Source organism: Catharus ustulatus, chromosome 2, assembly GCF_009819885.2.
Source record: "Catharus ustulatus isolate bCatUst1 chromosome 2, bCatUst1.pri.v2, whole genome shotgun sequence".
Lineage (NCBI taxonomy): Eukaryota > Metazoa > Chordata > Aves > Passeriformes > Turdidae > Catharus > Catharus ustulatus.
The window spans coordinates 60,479,832-60,501,494 of NC_046222.1; the positions used below are offsets into that span (position 1 = coordinate 60,479,832).

The 21,663-nt window shown below is 44.8% G+C and overlaps 1 long non-coding RNA gene across 1 annotated transcript; it reads left to right on the forward strand.

Moving 5' to 3' along the window:
- The first annotated feature begins 7,503 nt into the window (after nucleotides 1–7,503).
- LOC116992754 lies at nucleotides 7,504–21,354 on the forward strand. The gene is made up of 4 exons (XR_004417102.1): nucleotides 7,504–7,672; nucleotides 9,100–9,130; nucleotides 12,375–12,466; nucleotides 21,282–21,354. It is a non-coding gene; the product is annotated as an uncharacterized LOC116992754 (long non-coding RNA).
- The last annotated feature ends 309 nt before the right edge of the window (nucleotides 21,355–21,663 follow it).

Genomic DNA, 21,663 nt, shown 5'->3' on the forward strand with positions numbered 1-21,663 from the left:
TGTACCAATGAAGATGAGGGTAGGTGCTCAGTGACATTGTCAGATGCATTTCTGTCAAGATCAATAGGAGTTGGCAAGGTAACGCTTTTCACATTCTGTGAAGTAGAAGCTCTTCTTTCTAAGCCGGCCATTAAATGCTCAAGAATCTAAAGCTCCCTGAAAATCCCATTCTTCAGGAGTTAAGTTGCTTTTCAAAATGGTGTATTTGGGACCCCAAGTAATTTTTCCGAATGCCTTTTTGAAACGTGTCATTGTAGATCCTCTTAGATGCTGCTTGTGACCACAATATATTGGGGAGGGCTTGTGACAGCCAAGAAAATTTGATTACCTATTTGTTGAGCATGTTATTAGGCAGAACAAATGCAAAGAGTAATTTTATTTAGCTTGAAGTATCTGGTAAACATAAAGAGAAAAAAAGCTCTGCAGTTGGACAGGTCTTATCTCAGTATCTTTATTTACATTTTCAAAGAACACTGACGCAATCAAGCTACCAAAAGAACTGCTTTCCATGGCCTGGGAACAGAAACAAATTAGTCTTTAATAGTGTTGTGTGAAAACTCTGGTGAATGTTATGTAAAACTGTGCAAACAGAATGTTTGTGTTCTAGTTCCAGGTCATTTAGTGGGCAAAAAGAGAGACATTTTGTGTGAAATAGCCATGAAGTGGTTTGCTATTATATAAGGATAGGAATTGCTAGATCAAACTAATGGTGACATGCCGAGAACCAGATGCTTCAAAGCAAAATGCAAGACATCCCAGTGTGGATAATTATGAAATAATCTGACCATAGGGGAAATTTCTGCATAAATGACTTTAGTCCTAAAAGGCTCCATGTTTGTATTGCTTCTGAAAAGGTTTTAGTCTGATTTCCCACAGACACAGGGCTTATGCAACCAGTGTGCTGCCTGGCTGTGCAAATCTCTGACTCCCTCCTCCCTGTCTACTCCCCTGTCTCCAGCAACCTCTGAACACGTCCAAACTCTGCCACACAGAGTAGAGAGGAGCAGGTCTCACAAACAGTTAATTTCCCACAGGTTTCGTGAATATAAGCTGCTCCCTGGTGAGCAGAGAGAGGTAATCATGCCAGCTCAAGGTGAGCTTACACCTCGTTAGAAATCAGAGAAAGCACACAGGAGAGCATCTTATAAGTGTTCCATCTGTGGGAAAAGCTTCAACCATAGCTCTCCATCAACATGACATGCAAATCCAAGGTAGCCACTGGCACTAATGGTGCTATCTCTTTCTCCCATTGATTATAACTGTGGATATCCCCAGGATTTAATATAAATGCTTAACTCTTTGTGACTGAACCTGTTCTCAGCTTTTATAACCTCCAGGAGCAATGATTGCTAGTTAAATAAATTGCAGATAGGACATTTCCTTTAAGTACCCAAAATCTACAGATTTCCGTGTAGCTCTTCCCATAAAGCAGCTGGGCTTAATTAGTGCATGATGCTCTTTATGGGCCAGCAGGCTAATTTGTAAATTAATTAGAAGTAAGTTGAAGGCAGTCTCCTGCCCTTGGGAATGCTACAATTAATTGCTTCAAGGTGTTGAAAGCTTGTCTCTGCCACACTGGACTGGTTGACCCTTCTCTGGAGTCAAAACCATGTTAGAAAATTTATGTTCTCTCTCTACTCAGACCAGGACAGGGCCACCCCATGGCATCCATCTTTCTCACACTGGGATTCTGTGGAGTCCTCAGGAAGAAGATACAGTGTCTTCAAAGCTTGGCCATCTTCTCAAGGACCCAGGCCACAGTAAGCTGCCCCATGCCAATCTTGCAGTGCCCCTTGCACTGTCAAATGCCACATCCTGTACCTCTTCTTCATCACCTTTACAGCAGCATGAACTAAATGAAGCCTCCTAGGAGAAGATCCGTGGTCCTTGCAATTGTGCTCACATTGGCCCTGGTGGTGTTTAATCTAAACTAGAAGGAGACATGTATATGTGTTTCCCACAAAATTCAGCAGCTGGTATAACATTGCTAATGGGGGAGATGTGTTCATAGATATTTTGACAACTTCTCAAGGCGGTCTGCTTTCAATTTCAATTGCACAACTCGCCTTTTACTTTCCACTAATGTTTGTGTGAGGACTTCATTGTTCCTAGGAGCAGTATTGCAAAGGAACTTTGACACACCCACCTCTGGGCTGCTTGCTCCTAAAATGAAGTAAGCAAAATAAAATAAATCTATATTTCATTTGGAAGCCCCAAATGATTTATAAGATGAACTAACTTGTCAGGGACAGTCAGAACTGGCAAGTAATATGTCATATTGGAGATGATGGATTACACGATTCAGCTGCTTGACTGAAACCCTCAAATATGCAGGAAAACATAGCTCTGGAGCCTATTTAGGCAAGACATTAATTGAATAAGTCCAGAAATTTATATGTGTATGTATACAGTGTATATACATTTGTCCCCACAGTGAGCAGAGCCATGTGTTCGTTCAGCTTTCTTGGAGATGTGGCTTTGATTCACACAGAAGTGCTGAAATAACCCAGCAGCCTGAGAGAGGAGTAGCAAAGCCCTGCAGGTCAGAAGGGACACAGACCCTGGTGAGTCCAAAGGGCTGATGGCACTTCTTATCAGTTTCTTTTTGGAAGAAGGCTCTGAAGAATTTTTCTTTTTTTTTTTTTTTTTTGTGAAGTAGCTGAGTGTTGTATTTTTGACAAGATGACCTATTTGATGTAGCACTGTGCTTCTCTGGGAAGCCATATCAGGATGTTATTTTCCATACCTTCTCTCTGGCCCTTGTACATTTGCGTCCATGCGTGCAATATACTTTATGTTCCAGTCTTCTCTTGCATGTCTACCACACATCCTTGTTTCTACACTCTCACATAATCTATTTAAAGGGTGATATTTTTGGCTTTTAAGAGCGGTGTTAACAAGGATCAGATGCTGCCATCAGTTAGGAAAGAGCTAGGTTTCCTTTGCCAGTTCTACTATGCATCGGTAAAAAAAAAAATTAAAAAAAAAATCCATCAGTGCGGACATTACAGTAAAGTTCTTGTATTCAGCAGGTGAAAAGCCAGCACTCGACCTGTAGTGAGATTTGCTCATGGAAAAGCCCTGGAAGCTGTTTTTAGCAGCAAGGCATTAGTCACCCTTGGAAGGCAGCTGGCTGCTCCGCGGCTCTGGCTCGCGCGGTGCCAGGCCAGGCCACGTGCGGGAGCGCTTTGGATGCTGCACCGCCACTCCTGCCGAGCCCCAGGTGCTGACTTTAACTGCACGGCTCCTGCTCACTTCAGGAAAACATGAGCTCACCTTCCAGACAGCCTCCTCGCCAGCCAGAAGGTGTGGGCTGTGGTCCTGCCCTCTTCTGGGGGGCCAGGAGGGGCAAGGCTCTGTGTATGCAAGGTGGCATTTCTGTCCAGCAGGTCTGGGGACATGGGCGGTCAGGAGACAAGGCAAGGGTGAGAAAGGGTTGGGAAAGGGATGTTTTCCATGTCAGATGGAGATCAGGCAAAGGGGAGACAGCAGAGCAGTGAAATCATGGAGAGAGGTCTTGAGGATTGGAATCTATTAGATCATCAGAAATGGTGGATTAAGTCATGCTGCACGAAGGCTAAGGCAACTCCTAAAAATCTTAGGGAAAATACAGGTGGTGAAGGAAGTAGTCAGTTTAATAGACTGGAAATCTGGCTTGCCTGCAGGGATGCCACCTCAGAGCAATGACTCTTCCTGGGAAGAAGAAAGGCAGCTGCTGCCTGCTCGATGGTTACTCATCCTCTCCAATCTCCAGTTCTCCCACATCTCCAGCACAGCTGGGCCAGCCAGGGAGGGAACTCTGCTCAGTTCCCCAAGGGGAGTGCCAGATTTGTCTTGGCTAGTGCGGGAGAGGGAGGAAGCCCCAGTGAGGATGGCAGTGTGCTGGCTGTGCAGACATGGGGATGTGCTTTGGCACGAGTTAGCAGAGGCTCAGCCAGGTTCCTTCTCCTGGACCAGCCAGCCCTTTCCTTCCTCTGCAGCTGAAACAGGGATTTGCAGAGAATAAAGGCTGCTAATACACAGTGTCATTGCTTTATAAGGAAATGTCTTAAAATAATACAGCTTTTGTTGATGTCTTCATTTTATGACAGCCTAAGAGTGTGTGGACCTTGAACTGGATAAACAGTGTTCAGAATGCTTTTTCTGATGGAGGGTATTAATGCTTTTTCTGATGGAGGGTATTAAACAAATATGAAAGTGTTAGAAAAGATACAGCATTTCATTTAGACATGTTGAAACACTATGATGTTTTGTTTGGTGAATTCTCAGGGCCTGGATACCCTTCATTCAAAACACCCAGAAAGTAAAATATGAAAAGTGTAACAGAAAAAAAGGGTTGAACAGAGGGTCTTGTTTGATACGTGGTGGCTGGGAGAGGAACACTGGCTGTCTCAGCTGCTAAAGTATCCCTTCAGCTTTTCTGCTAGGGCTCTCCTGGAGCAATGGAACAGTGGGCTATTAAATCTTGACAGGGGATCCTCCTGGTGCAGGGAAAGCTCTTGGGTGGCCCCAGGATGAGCAGGTTGCTTAAGAGAGGCTTCAGTTGAGTTTTAACCTTCTGTATAGGGCTGAAGGCACGTGGGAAGGCACAATGCAGCTGAGAAACTCTCTCCTCTGTTTCCATTTTGTGGCTTCTGCAATAATCTTTCCAAGGAACCTTATAAACCTCTAAGTAGTGGGGTTTTTAAAACACTGCTGTTATGGTAATAGTTTAGTTCTGCCTCCTTTGTTATGTGTTAATGGTGCCCTTCTTTTAGGACTACCAATAAAAGAAACTTAAACCTCAGTGTGAGAGTCCTTGTAAAGTTACAAATCAAGCGCATTTGTGCTGGTTCTCCTCGATATACAAGAGTCTGGGTGGCTGCTGCATCAGGGCTAAGTGTCAGACCTTAGCCAGGGACCTTGCCAGGACAGCTGCATGGCCTCTGCATCCAGGATCACCACCTCTACCTACAGGGTAGAGCTGGGAAGGAGGATTTTACACAGCAAAAGGTCTCTTAAATGAGAGGGGAAGGGGAGGAGAAACTTCAGACAAATTGGAGATAATGAAGAACATGACATCTGGAATCTGGATAGAATGATTCATAATCTGTATCACACTTTGATCATCTCTTTATTATATCTTTGGAATTAACCTAGTGGAATAAATTAATGTAGAATTTGTCTCCCTGCAAGTGAATTATGCAGGCTTTTTCACAGGTCTGTGGAAAACTCTCCTTTCAGTTACAGCCTTTAATTATCTATACTGCCATTTCAAAAAGTAGGAAAAGAGGGATGTATCTGATTTTCCCAGACTGTTCAGGGTGTCACCTACACAGTGTGCAGACAGCCCAGTCCTCAACGCACTTGAGTCCTGTTATCTTTGTATGGAGGTGATGAGTGCGTGTAGATTGGTAGAGTCTGGGCATTTTTGGAGAAAGCTATGGTTTACATGACATCTTGAGAAGTCTCCTAGCTTTATATTTCCTATAATTTCTGTGAGCAGTTGCCTACTGGGAAAATTAATAAAAGAAAAATCTATAGGTGAGTGGGAAGTGTGGGCTGATTTCTGGAGAAAAGTACAGTGGAAAAAACAGTAAGGCTGAATTTAGGCAGATCTAGAAAATATAAAAATGATGCCAACTCTTTCTTTCCTATTGCCAAGACAGTGTGATTTTATAAATAGAAAGAGAGAGGGTTTCTGTGAGTCATTAAGAGGTGGTAGTTTGGCTCATGTAATCTTGTCTTTATGTGCTTTTGTGCAAAAGCAAGGACTGTCCCCTGTGAACACCACGAAGGTCAACTCTGCTTGTCACTCAGAAAAGAGGAAGTCTCAGGATAACTTTTTAAGACAGACAGGATCTTGCTGTGGAAACCCTTGGAGCTTCTGAGAGCTGACAGGTCTCCATACGGTGTCCCCTTGGGAGCAGATAAAATAGGGGTGGTCTCAGTTTTTATATTTATGGATGGGAGATCACTTTTGACCCCTGATGATGTTCCAAACCCTCAGGAAAAGTAAAAGCAAAGATGCTAATGCTGGTGTTCTGGGATGATGGGGCTTGAGTCTGGCATTAAGCCCCTCTTTGTGCACCACACAATGTGGCAGCCCTGGGCACCTGCTGGTTTATGTGTTTGGGTATGACAAGGTATATGTTCCCAAGGACCAGCCAGGCAAAAGCAGTTGGCCACTTGGAACTGGCTTTAGGGCCAAATCCAGCCCATCAGTCCTCACTTGAGCCATGCTGGTGAAGCTGGTGTGAGGTCATAGACCTGGATCGTCTCTGAGATGGAAAGGATGTGCCCATCTGGACCATGAAATGAGCTGCTGGAGGCAGAACACAGTTCCCACATATGCTGTGCTTTTCTTAGGGTGGCAGAAAGAATTAAAACTTTCCAAAATGGGACAGAAAGATGAAAAAAAAGAAATTATTTTTGTAGCTGGGAAAAGACAGAGAAAGTAAAAGAGAGACCTTGAATAGATCTCTATTTTCGCTGCCAGTGGTCCCAGGATGGAGGCAGGATCCTTATTTATACACCCATCTGGTTTCTACCACAGGTTGCAGCAGCTGACAGGTCTCCACCAGGAGGGTTAGATTCTGTTAAAGCAGCATTTTCTCATGGAAAATATTTTCTGCCAGAACATTTTTGGCTAACTTCAGGCACGAGCATGAAAGGCTCTGACAGCGGTGCTGCAGTTACTTCATCCATTAACAGCACAGAGGCTGTGGAGGGGCAGCAGGGGGCTGAGGACACAGTCCCTGGCTCTCCTGGTGATGCTGAACATGGGCAGCCCTGTCTGCAGCTCTGGCCACCCCAGATTTCTGTGGTGGTGAGAGCCTTGGGGCTTGCAGGCAGCAGCATGGGGCTTGGCTGCATCTGCCCACGCAGGACCTGCTCCCGTGGGCGAGCCGGCCCTGTTCCGACTTTCAGCCTTTTTCTAATCCGATTGATGGGGTGGCCAGAGATGCTGACGGGATTAGAGCTCAGCAGAGTGACGAAGCACTTGGGATTTGCCTTCGTGCAGATCCCTGCAGCACACTGAAGGGAAATGGCTGCTTCTGATTTACAAGCTGCAAGAACCTTGCACTGAGGTGGAGTGTTTTCTCCACAGTCTGCAGCCACAGCTTGGCCTGACGTGTGTTTGATGGTGTCTAATACGTGGTGCGTGGTCTCGGGCATTGGGACATCATTGTGGAGCTGGCTTTGCCGGGCTCTGCTTCCCATGTCACCTGGCAGGTTACAGCTCTGTGGGCACCTCTCCTCTCTCCCCCAACCCGATGAGAACTTGGGGTTCCTGCTCTTGGGGTGCCCAGTTCCGAGGGGATGATGGCCTGGGCTCCTTGGCAGGTATAAAATCACCCGGCGCTCACTGACTGCAAGGTGGATTTGCACCATTTATGAATTTCATTCATTGCACTTAGAAAGACTCCTTTTATTTTCCACATATGAAAAAACAAAAAAATCAAAAAAGGAAAATTAAAGCAAAGCATTTCTACACATGCTGATTGCTTTGTTTACGGGAACTGTGTCTCTAAGTGCTCCGAGCTGAAGCACCGGTGCTGCTAAGAGGGTAAATTGCAAGTGCATGGCAGCAATCATCCCTGCCGCTTTCACAGGAACCGAGCACTCCCTCTTGAGCGAGCCTCCCATGTTAAGCCCTGAAAGAGCAGCTTGACACCCTGTGACCTGGCTGGTAATGTTCCTAATCCACCTCTCCATAAATCCAGGTTCCCGAGGGGGCGGCGGGGGAGGATCTCGCAGCCTCGCCTGGCGCTGCTATTGCTTGCGGGAAGCTGCTGGAGGTGGTCACAGGCTAAGGGGATTAAAGCCGGGGAACGTCAGCTCAAAAATAGGAGCTGCAGCCTGACATGAAGATCTGGAGAAGCGAGAGGATTTGCTGGTGGCCAGAGGAAGGGAGGGAGGGTCCGCTCTCGCCCGAGTTTCCTGTGCTGGCTGCGGACGCGGTCTGGAGGTGCCCGGGATTCTCGGGGAGTGGCTGTGCCTGGCTCCGAGCCCTGCGGGATGCACAAGGTCCTGCGGGGGACTGGCTGCCAGCATCGGGCACTGCTCCCCCCGAGCCCTCTCCTGGCTGGAGCCCACCAGGTATCTGGGCTTGGCTGGGCATGGCAATGCCTGACACCACACCCTCTTCCAGAGGGATAACAGCACCTGGAGTTAAAAATGAGATGGAGATGCATTGATTAAAAAAAACAAAACAAAGCAACCCATTAAGAGTTAAAAGCATGGTTTAAAAATACAAATAAAGTAATAAGAATTAACCTCCCCTCCTTGTGCCTCCCCAAGCTTGTTATTCCTTCTTTTCTTCATGCAGAGAATGATGCTCTTCATGACAGTGGCTGGTTTTACCTTCTGTCTTGTGCAGTGAGAGAGCATCTATGGGCTTTGATAGTCATAGCAGTACCCAGGCTAATGACAGTTCCTGCTCCTCTACGATGTCTGACATTTTTGACTGCTCCTTTTGTGCTTCATCCCATTTATTTTCTTCACAGAGAATGCTGTTAAACCTGTCTTTAAAAAGTAGTTGCCCTTGTAATCTGAAATGTGTGTGGATTGACTGTTGGATAACTCAAATGCAGCTCCATGGTGTTTTGACCAAATAGTAAAAAAATGAAACTCTTTAAAAAAGCCCAAAACCTCTTTGACCCAATGTAATCATATCAATAATTTTAAGTTTGAAGCTACTAAGTAGAAAAGATGGACAAATTAAAGCATGATTGTGAGGGGTAGTGACTCTTTCAAGCTCAATATTATTAGGATAATAAGCATATCTTGCTTTGTATAATTTTCCTAGATATAAATACATAAAGGAAGCCCTGTTGAATTTCACACACGTAGGTTCTGAGCTAAAAAGTTGCAGCTCTGATCTCCCATCTGTCTTTCAGCCCTTTGGAAAGATTAGTTTTTTCTTTTTGTCCTAATACTGCAGGAGTTAACAGCTTAGGAGATGGAAACATGTCTGAAAGTCTCCAGGAAGATAATACTTGGGAGGACAGGTTTAAGCTGAATAAGAAAGCAGATTTCATCAGCCTTCTTGGAAGCAACCTGTCCAGAGACTTGTGATCCGTTTCTAAATTTGGCCTTTGCATTTTCCCCATACAGGAAGTGATGAAAACGGCAGCAGTAATCCCTGGTGAGTATGGACATGCACATCAGAGGCTGAATGCCTTTGTTTGGGGCTGCAGTAAGTTGGGTGTTGTAAACATGACTCATGATGAGTTTAATTAAGACAAAAAACATGGGAAATGTAGCAGAAGGTCACGCATCTTTCTTTGCAGTTTTGGCAGCTGAAGATTTTCCTGAGAGATTTGGTTGTGCTGCACCAGTGCAAATATAAATACAGGTTTTATACTGATTTTCTCTTTCCCAAAATTATTTTTACCCTTGTTTTTTTGGATGGTGCTATAACAGTCTGAACAGAAGAAACCTGACCTAATGCATAAGTACACTAACTTGTGGCAAGCCAAACTGCAGCTGATGAAAATACAAGATGTGGTGAACATATGATAAAACTTCAAGTCAATTTGGTCCTGCCCCAACAACGAAAAATTTACTCCTGGATGGATCTGACTAAATGTATCAGACCCTCAAATACACACTTGTCAATGCAGAACCTGTTTCTCAGATTTTCAAATACACATTTGGTGTTCAGATGAGTACACTTGCTGATGGAGTGAGAATTTGTTCCAGACTGAGCTTCACGTCTCTGCAGATGTTGTGTGGAGCCTCAGATTTTGGTTCAGACAAGTTTCTTCCTGAAACAGCTTATATGGAGAACAAAATATTCCTTATGAGTTGGGAGCTACAGGCACAGTAAAGATGAAAAGATGCTGTTGATATTTTTTTTTTTTTGCAGAGTGGATAACAAATTCAGATGGTGGGTGTTGACCTAAAGTTTTGGTCATGGGGGCACTTCTGGGGACTTCTGACCTATTCAAAAATCTCAGTGATGCCCAATCACAGCATAGCGCTTAATGCCTTACAGGTAACAACGTATGCTGGAATGATCTGCCTTAACATTGGCTAGTCGAAAGCTGAGCATCCAGTCAAGTTAGTCAGTTGGACTCTTCCTATTAATAAAGTGACAAAAAGAGGCAGGTAGGAATATCTGAAAGGAATTGATCCTGTGTCTGCAGTAGGGGCCTATTTCTAACCAGTGAAGCCAGACAAGGGAGGCCTGGTGATTAGCTGAGACTGCCAACCCAACTAACTTCATTAAATTAAATTAATCCCAGCCTCAGAGACAGGAGTACTTCTGCCAAAACACTCCTTCACATGCAGGACTTGTAAAAGCACGCTTCTTCAGGACTTCAGACAAGTTTATACCAAATTTCAAAAGTCTACTATCAAATAAAATTCTCTTGAGGGTTCTGAGTCCAAGAAGAGCAGATTCATACTGGTGTGGGCAAAACCCTCTAGGCACATGAAATAGATTAGCTGGGAAAGATTTGAAAATATAAGATTTTTAGATTAAAAATCAGCCTCTTGATTTTCCCTAGAACTTGTGCTCTTAGATCCTCCAGAAGCATTTGAAAACTTCGTGGCCAAATAAAAAAGATTAAATTTATGAAACTGGGAAAGTGAAATTTGGATTCTGAAGAAAGTTTAAGTCACAGCACTTGCAGAGTCTATGCCAGGCTTCAGAAGTCTTTTGAAATTCATCTAGATAAAAATTTCCAAGTAATTACACAAATAATGCCAATATGTCTTTGAAAATCTACCCCCTCCCCAATATATGTCTTCTCATGCTCTTTAATACAAGCAGCAAAAAAGCAAGTAATTTCAGATTGTCTGCTGGCCTCTGTGATTAAAATATCCCATTTGCAAAAAGCAAATATTTACATTTGAGTAAATGTTTGGCATAGCTTACTGTCTAAAATGTATGTTTTAGATCATTCTGGTTATGGATGGATTTATCAAAAGTTTCTCAATGAAATCCCTTCCCTTCCCTTCCCTTCCCTTCCCTTCCCTTCCCTTCCCTTCCCTTCCCTTCCCTTCCCTTCCCTTCCCTTCCCTTCCCTTCCCTTCCCTTCCCTTCCCTTCCCTTCCCTTCCCTTCCCTTCCCTTCCCTTCCCTTCCCTTCCCTTCCCTTCCCTTCCCTTCCCTTCCCTTCCCTTCCCTTCCCTTCCCTTCCCTTCCCTTCCCTTCCCTTCCCTTCCCTTCCCTTCCCTTCCCTTCCCTTCCCTTCCCTTCCCTTCCCTTCCCTTCCCTTCCCTTCCCTTCCCTTCCCTTCCCTTCCCTTCCCTTCCCTTCCCTTCCCTTCCCTTCCCTTCCCTTCCCTTCCCTTCCCTTCCCTTCCCTTCCCTTCCCTTCCCTTCCCTGATTTTTGCATGACAATGTTTTCCATTCATATTAAGTGTGTTTGCAGACAGAAATGGATTTCTGGAGAAACTGAGGGTGGGCAATTTTACCATCACTGCAAAATCCCAAGTGCTCGGTTTTTTGGGGATGAGCGTGCAAAGGCCAGTTATCTACAGGGACAAGAAAAACATTGCAGACATGAAAAATGAAGCCCCAGTCCATTGTGCAAAACTCCTGTAAATGCATCAAGGCTCTGAAAATCAGCGATGAGGAAAGGCCCTTCCTCCGGGAGCAACACATGCAGCAAGATGAATGCTCCCAGCCATTGCAAAATGAGGGTACATGTCAGGGGTATCCTGCAGTCACCCCCGTTGCAAGCTGCTGCACTGGGAAACTGCAGTGGGATTAAACAATACTCTGGAGTGGATTAACCAAGGCAAGGCTGCAGCCCTGTGCAGGTCCCTTGGCTGGGCTGGTGCTCCTGCCCTTTGCGTGCCACGGCTCCACTGCAGCTCTTGCCAGCCAGGCTTTGCTCACCAGGCACAGCATTTTGGCACCAGTGAAGATTTCTGAGCCTGGGCGGTTTTGCCAAAGTCCAGTGTCCCTGTCTGTCTCGGGATGTGTGGCAGGAAGCTCAGCATCCTGCAGGCACATCCTGCATGTCTGAGCAGCCTGTGAGCTGACCAGCACTGACTCATTAGCCTAAGCAACTGGAGTGTCCTATGCATTCCTCTCAAGTGTCATATTTGACAACCAGATTTGAGAAAAATCCTATTTATAGCTCTTCTGGGACCATAATGGCTTCTGAAACATATTTTATCTTGAAGGCTGAACCAAGGATGCAAGTCAGAATGACAAGACTTTTGGGGAATCTTTATTTGCAAGAGGTAGAAGGGGGAAATGTGTATAATCAAGAAAAAAAGAAAAAAAAAGTTTAAATACCAAGGCAATAATGCAGAAGTAGGATTTGGTTTCACTCCTTAATTTTTATTTTTAAAAGCGGCTGTGTGTTTGCTTTAATTTGTTATGTTGGTTCACTTATTAATTTGTTTATTTATTTATTTATTTATTTTTAGTAGGATGGGCCTTTTAAGGATAAGAAGAAATTCTGAATGATCAAAAGAAGCAGTTCTCAGTTCAGAATGGTACCACCAGTAGTTCTGGTCAGGTTGGTGTGCTCTCTTGTGCATTTCATTCAAGTGAATGGTAATAACTAATGGAGAAAGGACTCTGAGGCTCCTGCTGAGTCAGCTGAAACAAAACTCCACTTTTAGATAAGCAATTTTTACCTGAGTAAGAGTCTACATAGACTATAAAATCTGGTCATGAAATCCCCAGCTAAGCTGGTAAGAAACCAAAATCCTTCAGACAGACAAGTAAAATAGGATTTCCAGCCTCCATAGTTATTCACATCCTACTAATGAGCTCTGGCATCTGTGGCAGAATTGTTAGAGGGGTATTGATCTCCTGCAAAATTTGGTGTGTAATAGTGATTTGCAGACACATAGAGAATATTGAATCCTCCTCCCTTGTTATTTCCCAGTGGGCTGATCAGCTGGGGAGTACTGGAAATGCAGATGGCATTTCCATTTCTCCTTTTCATCCATCAGGTGGTTATTTGATGGTCCATCCAATCAGTATGACTGGTTTTTTTTCCTCCCTTTTAACAAAAAATGTTATTGAATGTTGGTATTTGACATGGTAATATATTATAAAGCAAAGGTTTAATGAAGGGAACCAGTTACAAACATGCCCTTGATCCTGAGTAGAATGAAAGCAATTTCTTTTTTCGGTAGTTTTAAAAATAGCCAGTGCTGTTAAACATATTTGTATTTCAATACATATTTTTTCTGCTCTCTTAAATGTCACTGCCTCCTCTACTGAGAGTGTTGCAACCTGCATCTGCAGGCAGGACTTTGTGGCAGTTTTCCAAGAACAGCAGTCTGAGCACACCTGTACCACATTTCCCAGTGGGAGTTAGAGGTGATCTTACCAGCTGATGGCATGTTCAGCCAGAGCAGGGAGCATTTCAGATCCTGACCCATTGGGTCAGATCCTCCCAGGAGACTCCCTTGGGATGATCTCACACACATCTTGGAAGAAAAGTAAATTGTGTTGGCCTCAGGGTAAACCACTGCTGTCTTTTTCTGAGGACAGCTTGTGCCACTACAATCTGGAACAGGGAACTAGATTCAGTGAGCTTGTGTTGCATGCCTGACCTCTTCCTCTCCTTTGGAAAAGCTACCCAAATTTGGCTGAATAATAAATGTCTATTAAAATAAAAAATCCACCCTACATGATTGATGGAGGCTTCTGACTCCAGGGTTTGAGCAGTAAAGATGAAGCATGAGACCACGTGCTGGAGAAGAAAACAAGATATTGAATAGCTGCTCATTAATCAAGTGCTGGGAACAGAGTGAGAGGGGTACAGTAGTAGCAGGCAGTTCTTACAATTAAAGGCTGTTTCAGGATGCAAATGTAGAGAGGGAGGTGGGGGAGTGAAGTGATATTACACAAGCAACCTTAATTTACACATGCCTTACTTCTGGAGTGCTCAACTTGGTAATTCTGCTGCCGCTCTATGGGCACAAGAGTGGGGCTTTTTTTCCCTATTGTATTGAGTGTTTTGCTGCCTTTCAGTTCCCTGTCCTTCTCTGGCTTTAAAAGATGTGGAATATTTGTGACTGCCTTGTGCTGTGATGATGTGATTGCAGAGCTCTTTTCAGCTCAGTGGAAGAAATGAAAGGTTGGGCTCACTGCGAGCAGTTGCTAAGAAAGCAAGCAAGCAAGCCTATTTTAAGCTGTTCCACAGAAGCACATACTGCCTTGATTGGTTATTGATTCCAGTTTCATTATGTAGAAAGCACATTTTTAGCCACAAACATGGGCAGCCACATGTTGAGCTGCAAGTATGAGAACTGTAAGGCTCTGCTGCAGGCTGCACTGAGCCCAAGCATCCAAAAAGCTGAGGACCCACATTTCCCACTCTAGCAAATGGCACCAGTCTCTTGAGAGAAGTTTTCTTGGCTCCTTCAGCTATATTGAGCTTTGGATTCCATTCAGTTAGGAGTCGGTTGTGACTTGGATCTTGCAGGCTGTCCCTAGACTGGCAGATGAAACAAAGCCTCGGACTGTTTTGAACATTGGAGCGTGACTGTCTATTCTGCAGAGCTCTTGGACTGGTGCAGGGAGTGGTGGAGTCTGCATGAATTACTGCCCTCCCCGGCAGAGCCGAGACGTGAGAGCCTTTAGGAAGGGCTACAGGCCCTTCTGTGCAGGATGGCTCTGGTGTCAGACAGCGTGCATGGGCATGTTCTGTGTCCTAGGAAGTGGTAGAGGCACTCAAATGAAGAAAGGACTCTGTGTTTATATATAAACATGGGCAGTCATGCTTCCCAAAAACACACAGCGAGGTAATGCCTTACAAATCCATGTGGATTTCAGTAGGTGTGTGAAAGGAGCAAACTTGTACATGCTGCCTCGGAGTGCATGGAAAGGAGAGATGCTGGGGCTGGTTTTACCCCAGCTAAGCCAAAATGGAGGTTTGTGGCAATTCAGCATCAGCCAAGGGCAGGAAGAATTCGGGCAGGGAACAGGAACAAGCCTGCGGACACTGGGCTTTTGATATACCCTTTCTTCAGAGCTGTGCCAGTTCAGTCATTAGTTGAGAATAAATAACAACAAAGTACCTCCCTGAATCAATGTTTGTAGGAACAGAGCCCAAGGTCAGGCACATTTGAAAAGGACACTTTTTCCCCAGAAGAAAGCCAGAGTCTGTGAAAATTAAGGACTTGGAAACTCTTAGCTATTTCCTGAAGGCTTTTCTCATTCCTTCTCATGCAAGTTAACGTGTGCTTTGTCTGAATGGAAGTGCGCATTTCTTTTTTTCAGGGGTATTGGAGATATCTTATTTTCCTTTTGAAGGAAGGTTCCAGATCCTGCAAACTTTCTCAGTTTCATCACTGAAAGAACTGAAATGTGGTCACTTGTGTGGGCTGCAAAAGTCATCTGTTTGGGCCTGTTTTCACAGGATATTTGAGACAGACACCCCACAACAATGAGAGAAGAGAAAGGAGTCCTCTCAGTGCCTGTTTGCACTGGGCTGCTACCGAGACAGTAGCAGCTGTTTCTGAAATTCCTATGCAGACCTGTGGATCTAAACGATTATCCATCCAAATTCTGATAATCCATTTGTCATCAGCAGGACTCTGCAGTACCAGGTGTCTGGCCTGAAGACCCAGGTTTTCCTTCAAAGGTTGGCAGGAAAGAGGACAGGTTGCTGCCAGAAATTTTTCGTGTTTAGGACTGGGTTATGGTCTAAATGCACATCTTGATTCGTATTTCACCAGTGTAAACCAACCCCATCTCTCATTAAAGCTTCCTTAATATTTGATCAGTTGACCAATGTTCCTCTTTGGTTCAATGGATGTTTAATCACGTATGGGAAATCAAACGACTTCAAAATGAGAGATTTGGAGCCATTCTCCTCAACCACAGCACACAGCTCTGGAATGACCAATGGAGACTTCAGAGACATGTCAAGCCTCTGCTCTGGCTCAGCTCAAAAGTTTGAGCCTGGACTTCTCCCACACCCTCTGCACCAAGCAAAGGAAGATCTTTTCTTGGTCTAGCCTTGTGGTTTCAGGCCAACCAGCTGCATTTTGATGACTGTGTGTATGTTTCTCAGTCAGAACCTGACCTCTCAGGTGACAGGCTGGTTTGGAGCCCTGCTGTTCAGTGCGGTTCCCCAGAATAGCAGATTTGGTTTGGAGATGGTTGAAGTGACTGAAGCAGAGCTAGGAGCTGAGAAGTATTGCTAGATTCCAGGACCTCTGCTCTTTCCTAGACCTCAGAAGGGCAAAGAATGTACCTGGGATGCTCAGCTCCCCTCAGGCTTTGTATGGGGTAACCTGTTTTCTGGTCTGAGGACTGAGAATTCTCTAGGCAGCAGTGGGATGAGGAAGAGAAGGAGATTGCAGTGCTAGAATGGAGATGGGGGCTTGTTTCTTGGTGTCTGGCCTTGGTACTATGTGAGTTAATTCTACGTTCAAATGCATCTGTGTTCTGAGGTCCTCTTTCTCTTGATGAAGTAAGAGGATAGATTTATATCAGGAATATGATGCTGTTTAGTAACAAGGTGGAACAACTTGCTTGCACCATGCTGATCACCATAAATAAAGGAATTCAGACCATTGTTTTGTTTTGAATGTACCATAACTCTGACTTCTAGAAGTGCTTCATTTTTTTATACACTTTGAGCAAGGTGCTCAAAATGAGGAAAACAGGATCAAATTTAACATCTCATGTTTCTCAATACTTCTCTAGCAGAAAATAAATTTCCAAAAGTAAGCCAAGAGCACATCAAAATCATATCAAGCCATGTCCATTTCTGCTTAGTGAGGCATCTTCGTATAGATCAGCTAGCACAAACACTTATTCATTCATCCTTTCACTAACCACTCAACCAGAAAAATATAACAGACATTTCAATGGTGCAGGAGGAGAGACAGGCAGGTTAGCCAGGCTCGAGACAGGGCCAGTAATTTCACAGTGTAACAGGAAGGCTCTCAAACACCCTATGAATTAATTGAGACTGAACTAGAAGATGTGGGTTTTGCTAAGGCTAATAACAGCTGACAGCTTGATCTGTTCCTGCAGTTAACTGTACCAACATCCCAGGCTCTGCTTGTCTTCTCTCTCAGTCTAGAGATGGTGATGAGGGAGTTGAGTGCCCATGGGTAAGACTCAGAAGGGAATGCCCACAAGGCAGGTATCCTGGTGGGAATCTCTTACAGATCACTTGACAAGGATGAAGAGGTAGGTGAAAGATTCTGTAAGCAATGGGGAGAAGTCTCACAATCTCTGGCCCTTGTTCTTGTGGAAGACTTCAACTTATCAGACATCTCCTGGAAATACAACTCTGCAGACTGAAAACAGACCAGGAGGTTCCTGGAGTATGTGGAAGATAACTTGGTGACAGAGCTGGTGAGGGAGCCAGCAAGGAGAGGTGTGCCAGTGGACCTGCTCTTTGTGAACAGAGAAAGGCTGGCAGATAATGTGATGGTCACTGTGACACATCCTTGGAAACAGTGGAGCGTGAAATGACACAGGTTTTGGTTCTTGGGAAAGTAAGGTCAGCAGAACTGCAACCCTGGGCTTCTGGAGGGCTGACTTTGGCCTGTTCAGGACACTGGTTGAGAGAGTCCTTTGGGAGGCATTTCTGAAGGGAAAAGGGGTCCAGAAAGGTTGGACATTCTTCAAGAAGGAAATCTTTAAAGTGCAGGAGCAGATTGTCCCTGTATGCTGAAATATGAGTCAGTGGGGAAGAAGAAGCTTGGATGAACAGAGAGCTTTGGCACTGAAACTCAGGAAAAAATGGGGAGTTTATGACCTTTGGAAGAAGGGGCAGGCAATTCAGGAGGAGTACAAGGCTGTTGTGAGGTTATGCAGGGAGAAAATTAGAAGAGCTAAAGCCAAGCTAGAACTCAATCTGGCTACTGACATAAAAGCAATAAAAATGTTTCTATCAATTCATCATCAACACAAGGAGGCCTGAGGAGAATCTCCATCCTCGTGGAGGATGGCTCATGGATGGGTGCACTGTTTGCTGGGTAAAAAACTGATTGGATGACTGGACTCAAAGAGTGGTGCATAGAATTAAATCCAGCTGGTGCCTGGTCACAAGTGGTGTCTCCAGGGCTCAGTTTTGGAGCCAGTCCTGTTAAATTTCTTTATTAACAATATAGGTGAGGGCATTGAGTGCACCCTCAGTCAGTTTGCATAGGACACCAAGTTGTGTGAGCGTGTTGATCTGCTGGAGGGTAGGAAGGCTCTGCGGAGGGATCTGGGTGAGCTGGATTGATGGGCCAAGACCACTTGAATGAAGTACAGCAAGGTGAAGTGCTAGGTCCTGCCTTTGGGTCACAACAACTCCAGGCAGTGATGCAGGCTGGGGACAGAGTGGGTGGAAGGCTGCCCTTTGGAAAAGGACCTGGGGGTGCTGGTGATAGCAGCTGAACGTGAGAGAGCTGTGCCCAGGGGGCCAAAAATGTCAATGGCATCCTGGCCTGGATCAGAAATAATGTGGCCAGCAGGACCAGGGCAGTGACTGCCCACAGTAGTTGGCACTGGTGAGGCTGCACCTCAAATCCTATGTCCAGTTCTGGGCTACAAGAAAGACACTGAGGGGCTGGAGCAAGTCCAGAGAAAGGTTGGAGCACATGTCTTATAAGAAGAAGTTGAGGAAGCTGGGATTGTTTAACCTGGAGAAAAGGAGGCTTACAGGGAACCTTATCACTCTCTGTGACATCTGGGGTTGTAGAAAAAGGAGGAGTTCGGTCTCTTCCCCCAAGTAACAAGCGGTAGAAGAGGTAACAGCCTCAAGGTGCGTCAGGCAAGATTTAGACTGGATATTAGGAAAAATGATTCATTGAAAGGGTTATCAAATTTTGAAAAAACTATGCAAGGAAGTGGTGGAGTCCCTGGAAGTCCCTGGAAGTACTTAAAGGACATGTAGGATGTGGCACTTGGTTATTGGTGGGAGTTTTGGGTGAATGGCTGAGCTTGATGGTACTTTACAACCAAAATGATTATATGGTTCTAAATATCCAGTGCTGGATTTAGCCTCTGTGCAGAGTTGGAAAGTACCATCATGTGAATGTTGCTGGCCAGCCCTGGCCCCCACTGCTGGGTGTACCCAGGCACAGGGCTGGGACATCTCCACCTGGCTCCCCAGGGTCCCCCACCCGTGCTGTTGGAAGCACAGGGCTCATGCTGATGGTGGAGCTAATGGTGCGTGAGTGAATATTGAGGTTTGTCATGTGGATATTACAGTTTGTGAGTATGTTTGCCAGCTGCTTCTATGACCTGGAGTTAGATCTGTCTACAGGGGTCCATTAGGAGACTTTTCATGCTGTATTTATTCTTGGGGAAAAGACATTGAAACAACATGACCCGAAACAGACTAGCAAATCTGAAAACTATAGAGTAAATTACCACAGGGAAAAGGCACTCTCTGCTCAGTGCCTGCCTGGTAATCATGCTTTCTTGCTCTTCTGTTTGTTCTAACCTAGTCTTTCTTTGCAGGCAGCATAAGGCCAGTGGCAAAAGTACATCTCACAAGAGCCACTTGGCTTCAGATGTTGATTTCACAGTTGTTATCACTGTGCAGCTTAATGAGGCACAAGCCAGAGCAGCTTGAAGTCTCAGGTGATGTGTTTGCAATGCATTTTGAAGGCCATATATTGAGCTGTGGGTGAGGGTTGAAGGCGCACACCAACCCTGCTAGGTGTAAGCTGAAAATTAATCCTTATAATTGCTGTCTCTATAGGAGCCACCCGACTGTCAGAGTGGAGAGGAAAGGATGGGAAGGCACAGGCTGAGGCAGCACTCATGTGGACACCATTCCTCTTCAATGCCAGGGTTGGGTCTCTTTATCTAGGACAGCACGTGCTCCAGGATAGCCACACAGAGGAGTCAGACCTCCAAAGCTGAGGCAGGAATAAGGATTTTGTCATGAAGCAGACCTCCCATAGTCATGTGTGGCTGGTAATACATGGAAAATGCTGATGTTGGGAATCTTGTCTATTTGGGCTGTAGTTTCCATACATAATTGCAGTTTAAAGGTTCAGCAGTGGTGTCGCAAAGGTGTGGAAGGTTTAGGTACTGTGTGCAGGGTTCATTGTGCCACTCACTGGCAGTCCAATGAATCTGAGGTTATCCTTACCATCCATGGAAATCAAGGTTCATTTAGCTGGGCTTACCTTAGGCTGTGATGGCTTTCTCTATGAAAGTACCTCTTTCCCAATTAGAAAAATATCCTGGAAACCACTTGCTCTGACCTGGACACGTTTCCTATAAATGTCTAAGTGGGACCAGATGGTTCCTGCCACCCATGTGGAAAGGAGACCACCAGTTTGAGCTACAAATAGGAGCAATGGATGCTGGTCCTTGGCTTGTTCTGTGGATCCTGCCATGGAGCTGGTCTTGGCTTTCCAGACTGTAGCAGAAGTGCAACTGGCAACAACTCAGTCATTTTTCTTTATTACTTTACACCAGGCTATGAGAAGCAAAAACTGCTGATGTTAAGGGATATTCTGGGTGCCTTGTACAGGTATTTTTTGCTCTTGAAGACTGGTAGGCAGAAGTTTAATCCCTCTCCTAGAATTATTTACTTCCCCTGTCGTATACAAAATTGAAACTTGCTTCTGTTTGAATCTGCACAATGTTAGAATACAAGGGCAGCAGTACAGGTCTCTGTGCTTTTGCTGTCCTGCCTCCTTTCCTGTTAGTTTCAGCACTATTTCAGCTCCACGCTTGTGCCTGCATGCTCACTCTGATCTGGGATCCCTGCCAGCTGCTACAGCCATGTCCTAATGCCAGCTGGGATGTGTAGGTGCTGCAGTGATAGGATGATGCTCATAGTACTGGACATTTATTTTTGACATTTTGCAGAAGATGAAAACTGCTTCTCAGTGAGCTCTCAGCCTCTTCAGGAACATGCTGTTAATGGGCTTACTCCCAAAGGCAAAGATCTTTCCCATCTCCCATTTTCTTGGATTTTGGGATCTCATGGATTTCTGTGAGATGTGTGGGCATTTGGCACTTCAGATTAACAAGCTCTGTTCCTGCCAAAGCAGATATTTGCTGGCATCCGCTGTGCCCACATGGGAAGAACTGCTTCCAGAAATCATGCTCTTAGAAGCCTCAACCCTGTGCTGGGAGTTCCTGCAACTGGATCAGGCTTTGCATTTATTTACAGGCTAGAAGAATAGTTGGTTTTAGTCAGACCCTCTATGAGCATGAAGAAAAACAAAGCTGAACATCTCCTCCCAATGTTACCAACTGGTCCTATTGTACAGTGGTTTTGTCAGCAAGTTATTTAAGATCTTAATCCCTTTCAGCTATTAGGGGGAACTCTGAGGTAGAGTGAGACTGGAAAGAGAAGTGATTTTCATTTAGATTTTCTTTTTTTTCTTCTGTAGTGCTGTAACCTGATGAAGAGGCAATGGCATTTCACAATGTGTACTCCATTCACGTCTACCTGCTTAAAATGAGGAAGGTGGAGGAGTAAGAAGAAAAGACTCCTTTGAATTTGTAGAGGAACTCTGGTGCCTGTAAGGGCTATTTAAAGAAGAAGTAAAACCACTTTATCTTGTTAATCTATTTCTGCATTGTAACTTATTCTGCCATTCACACAGTGTCAGAAAGCTATTGTAAACCCTTGTATAAACCCACCCTGTAGACTTGAGAGACTCAAGACCATGGCTCTGCCAGCCCTAGAGTATTGGTGATAGGATAATAGCAGGTTTCACTCTTAAAAGTTTTTCTTGGAAGAGTTAATGCACAAGAGGAAGGATGTTAATG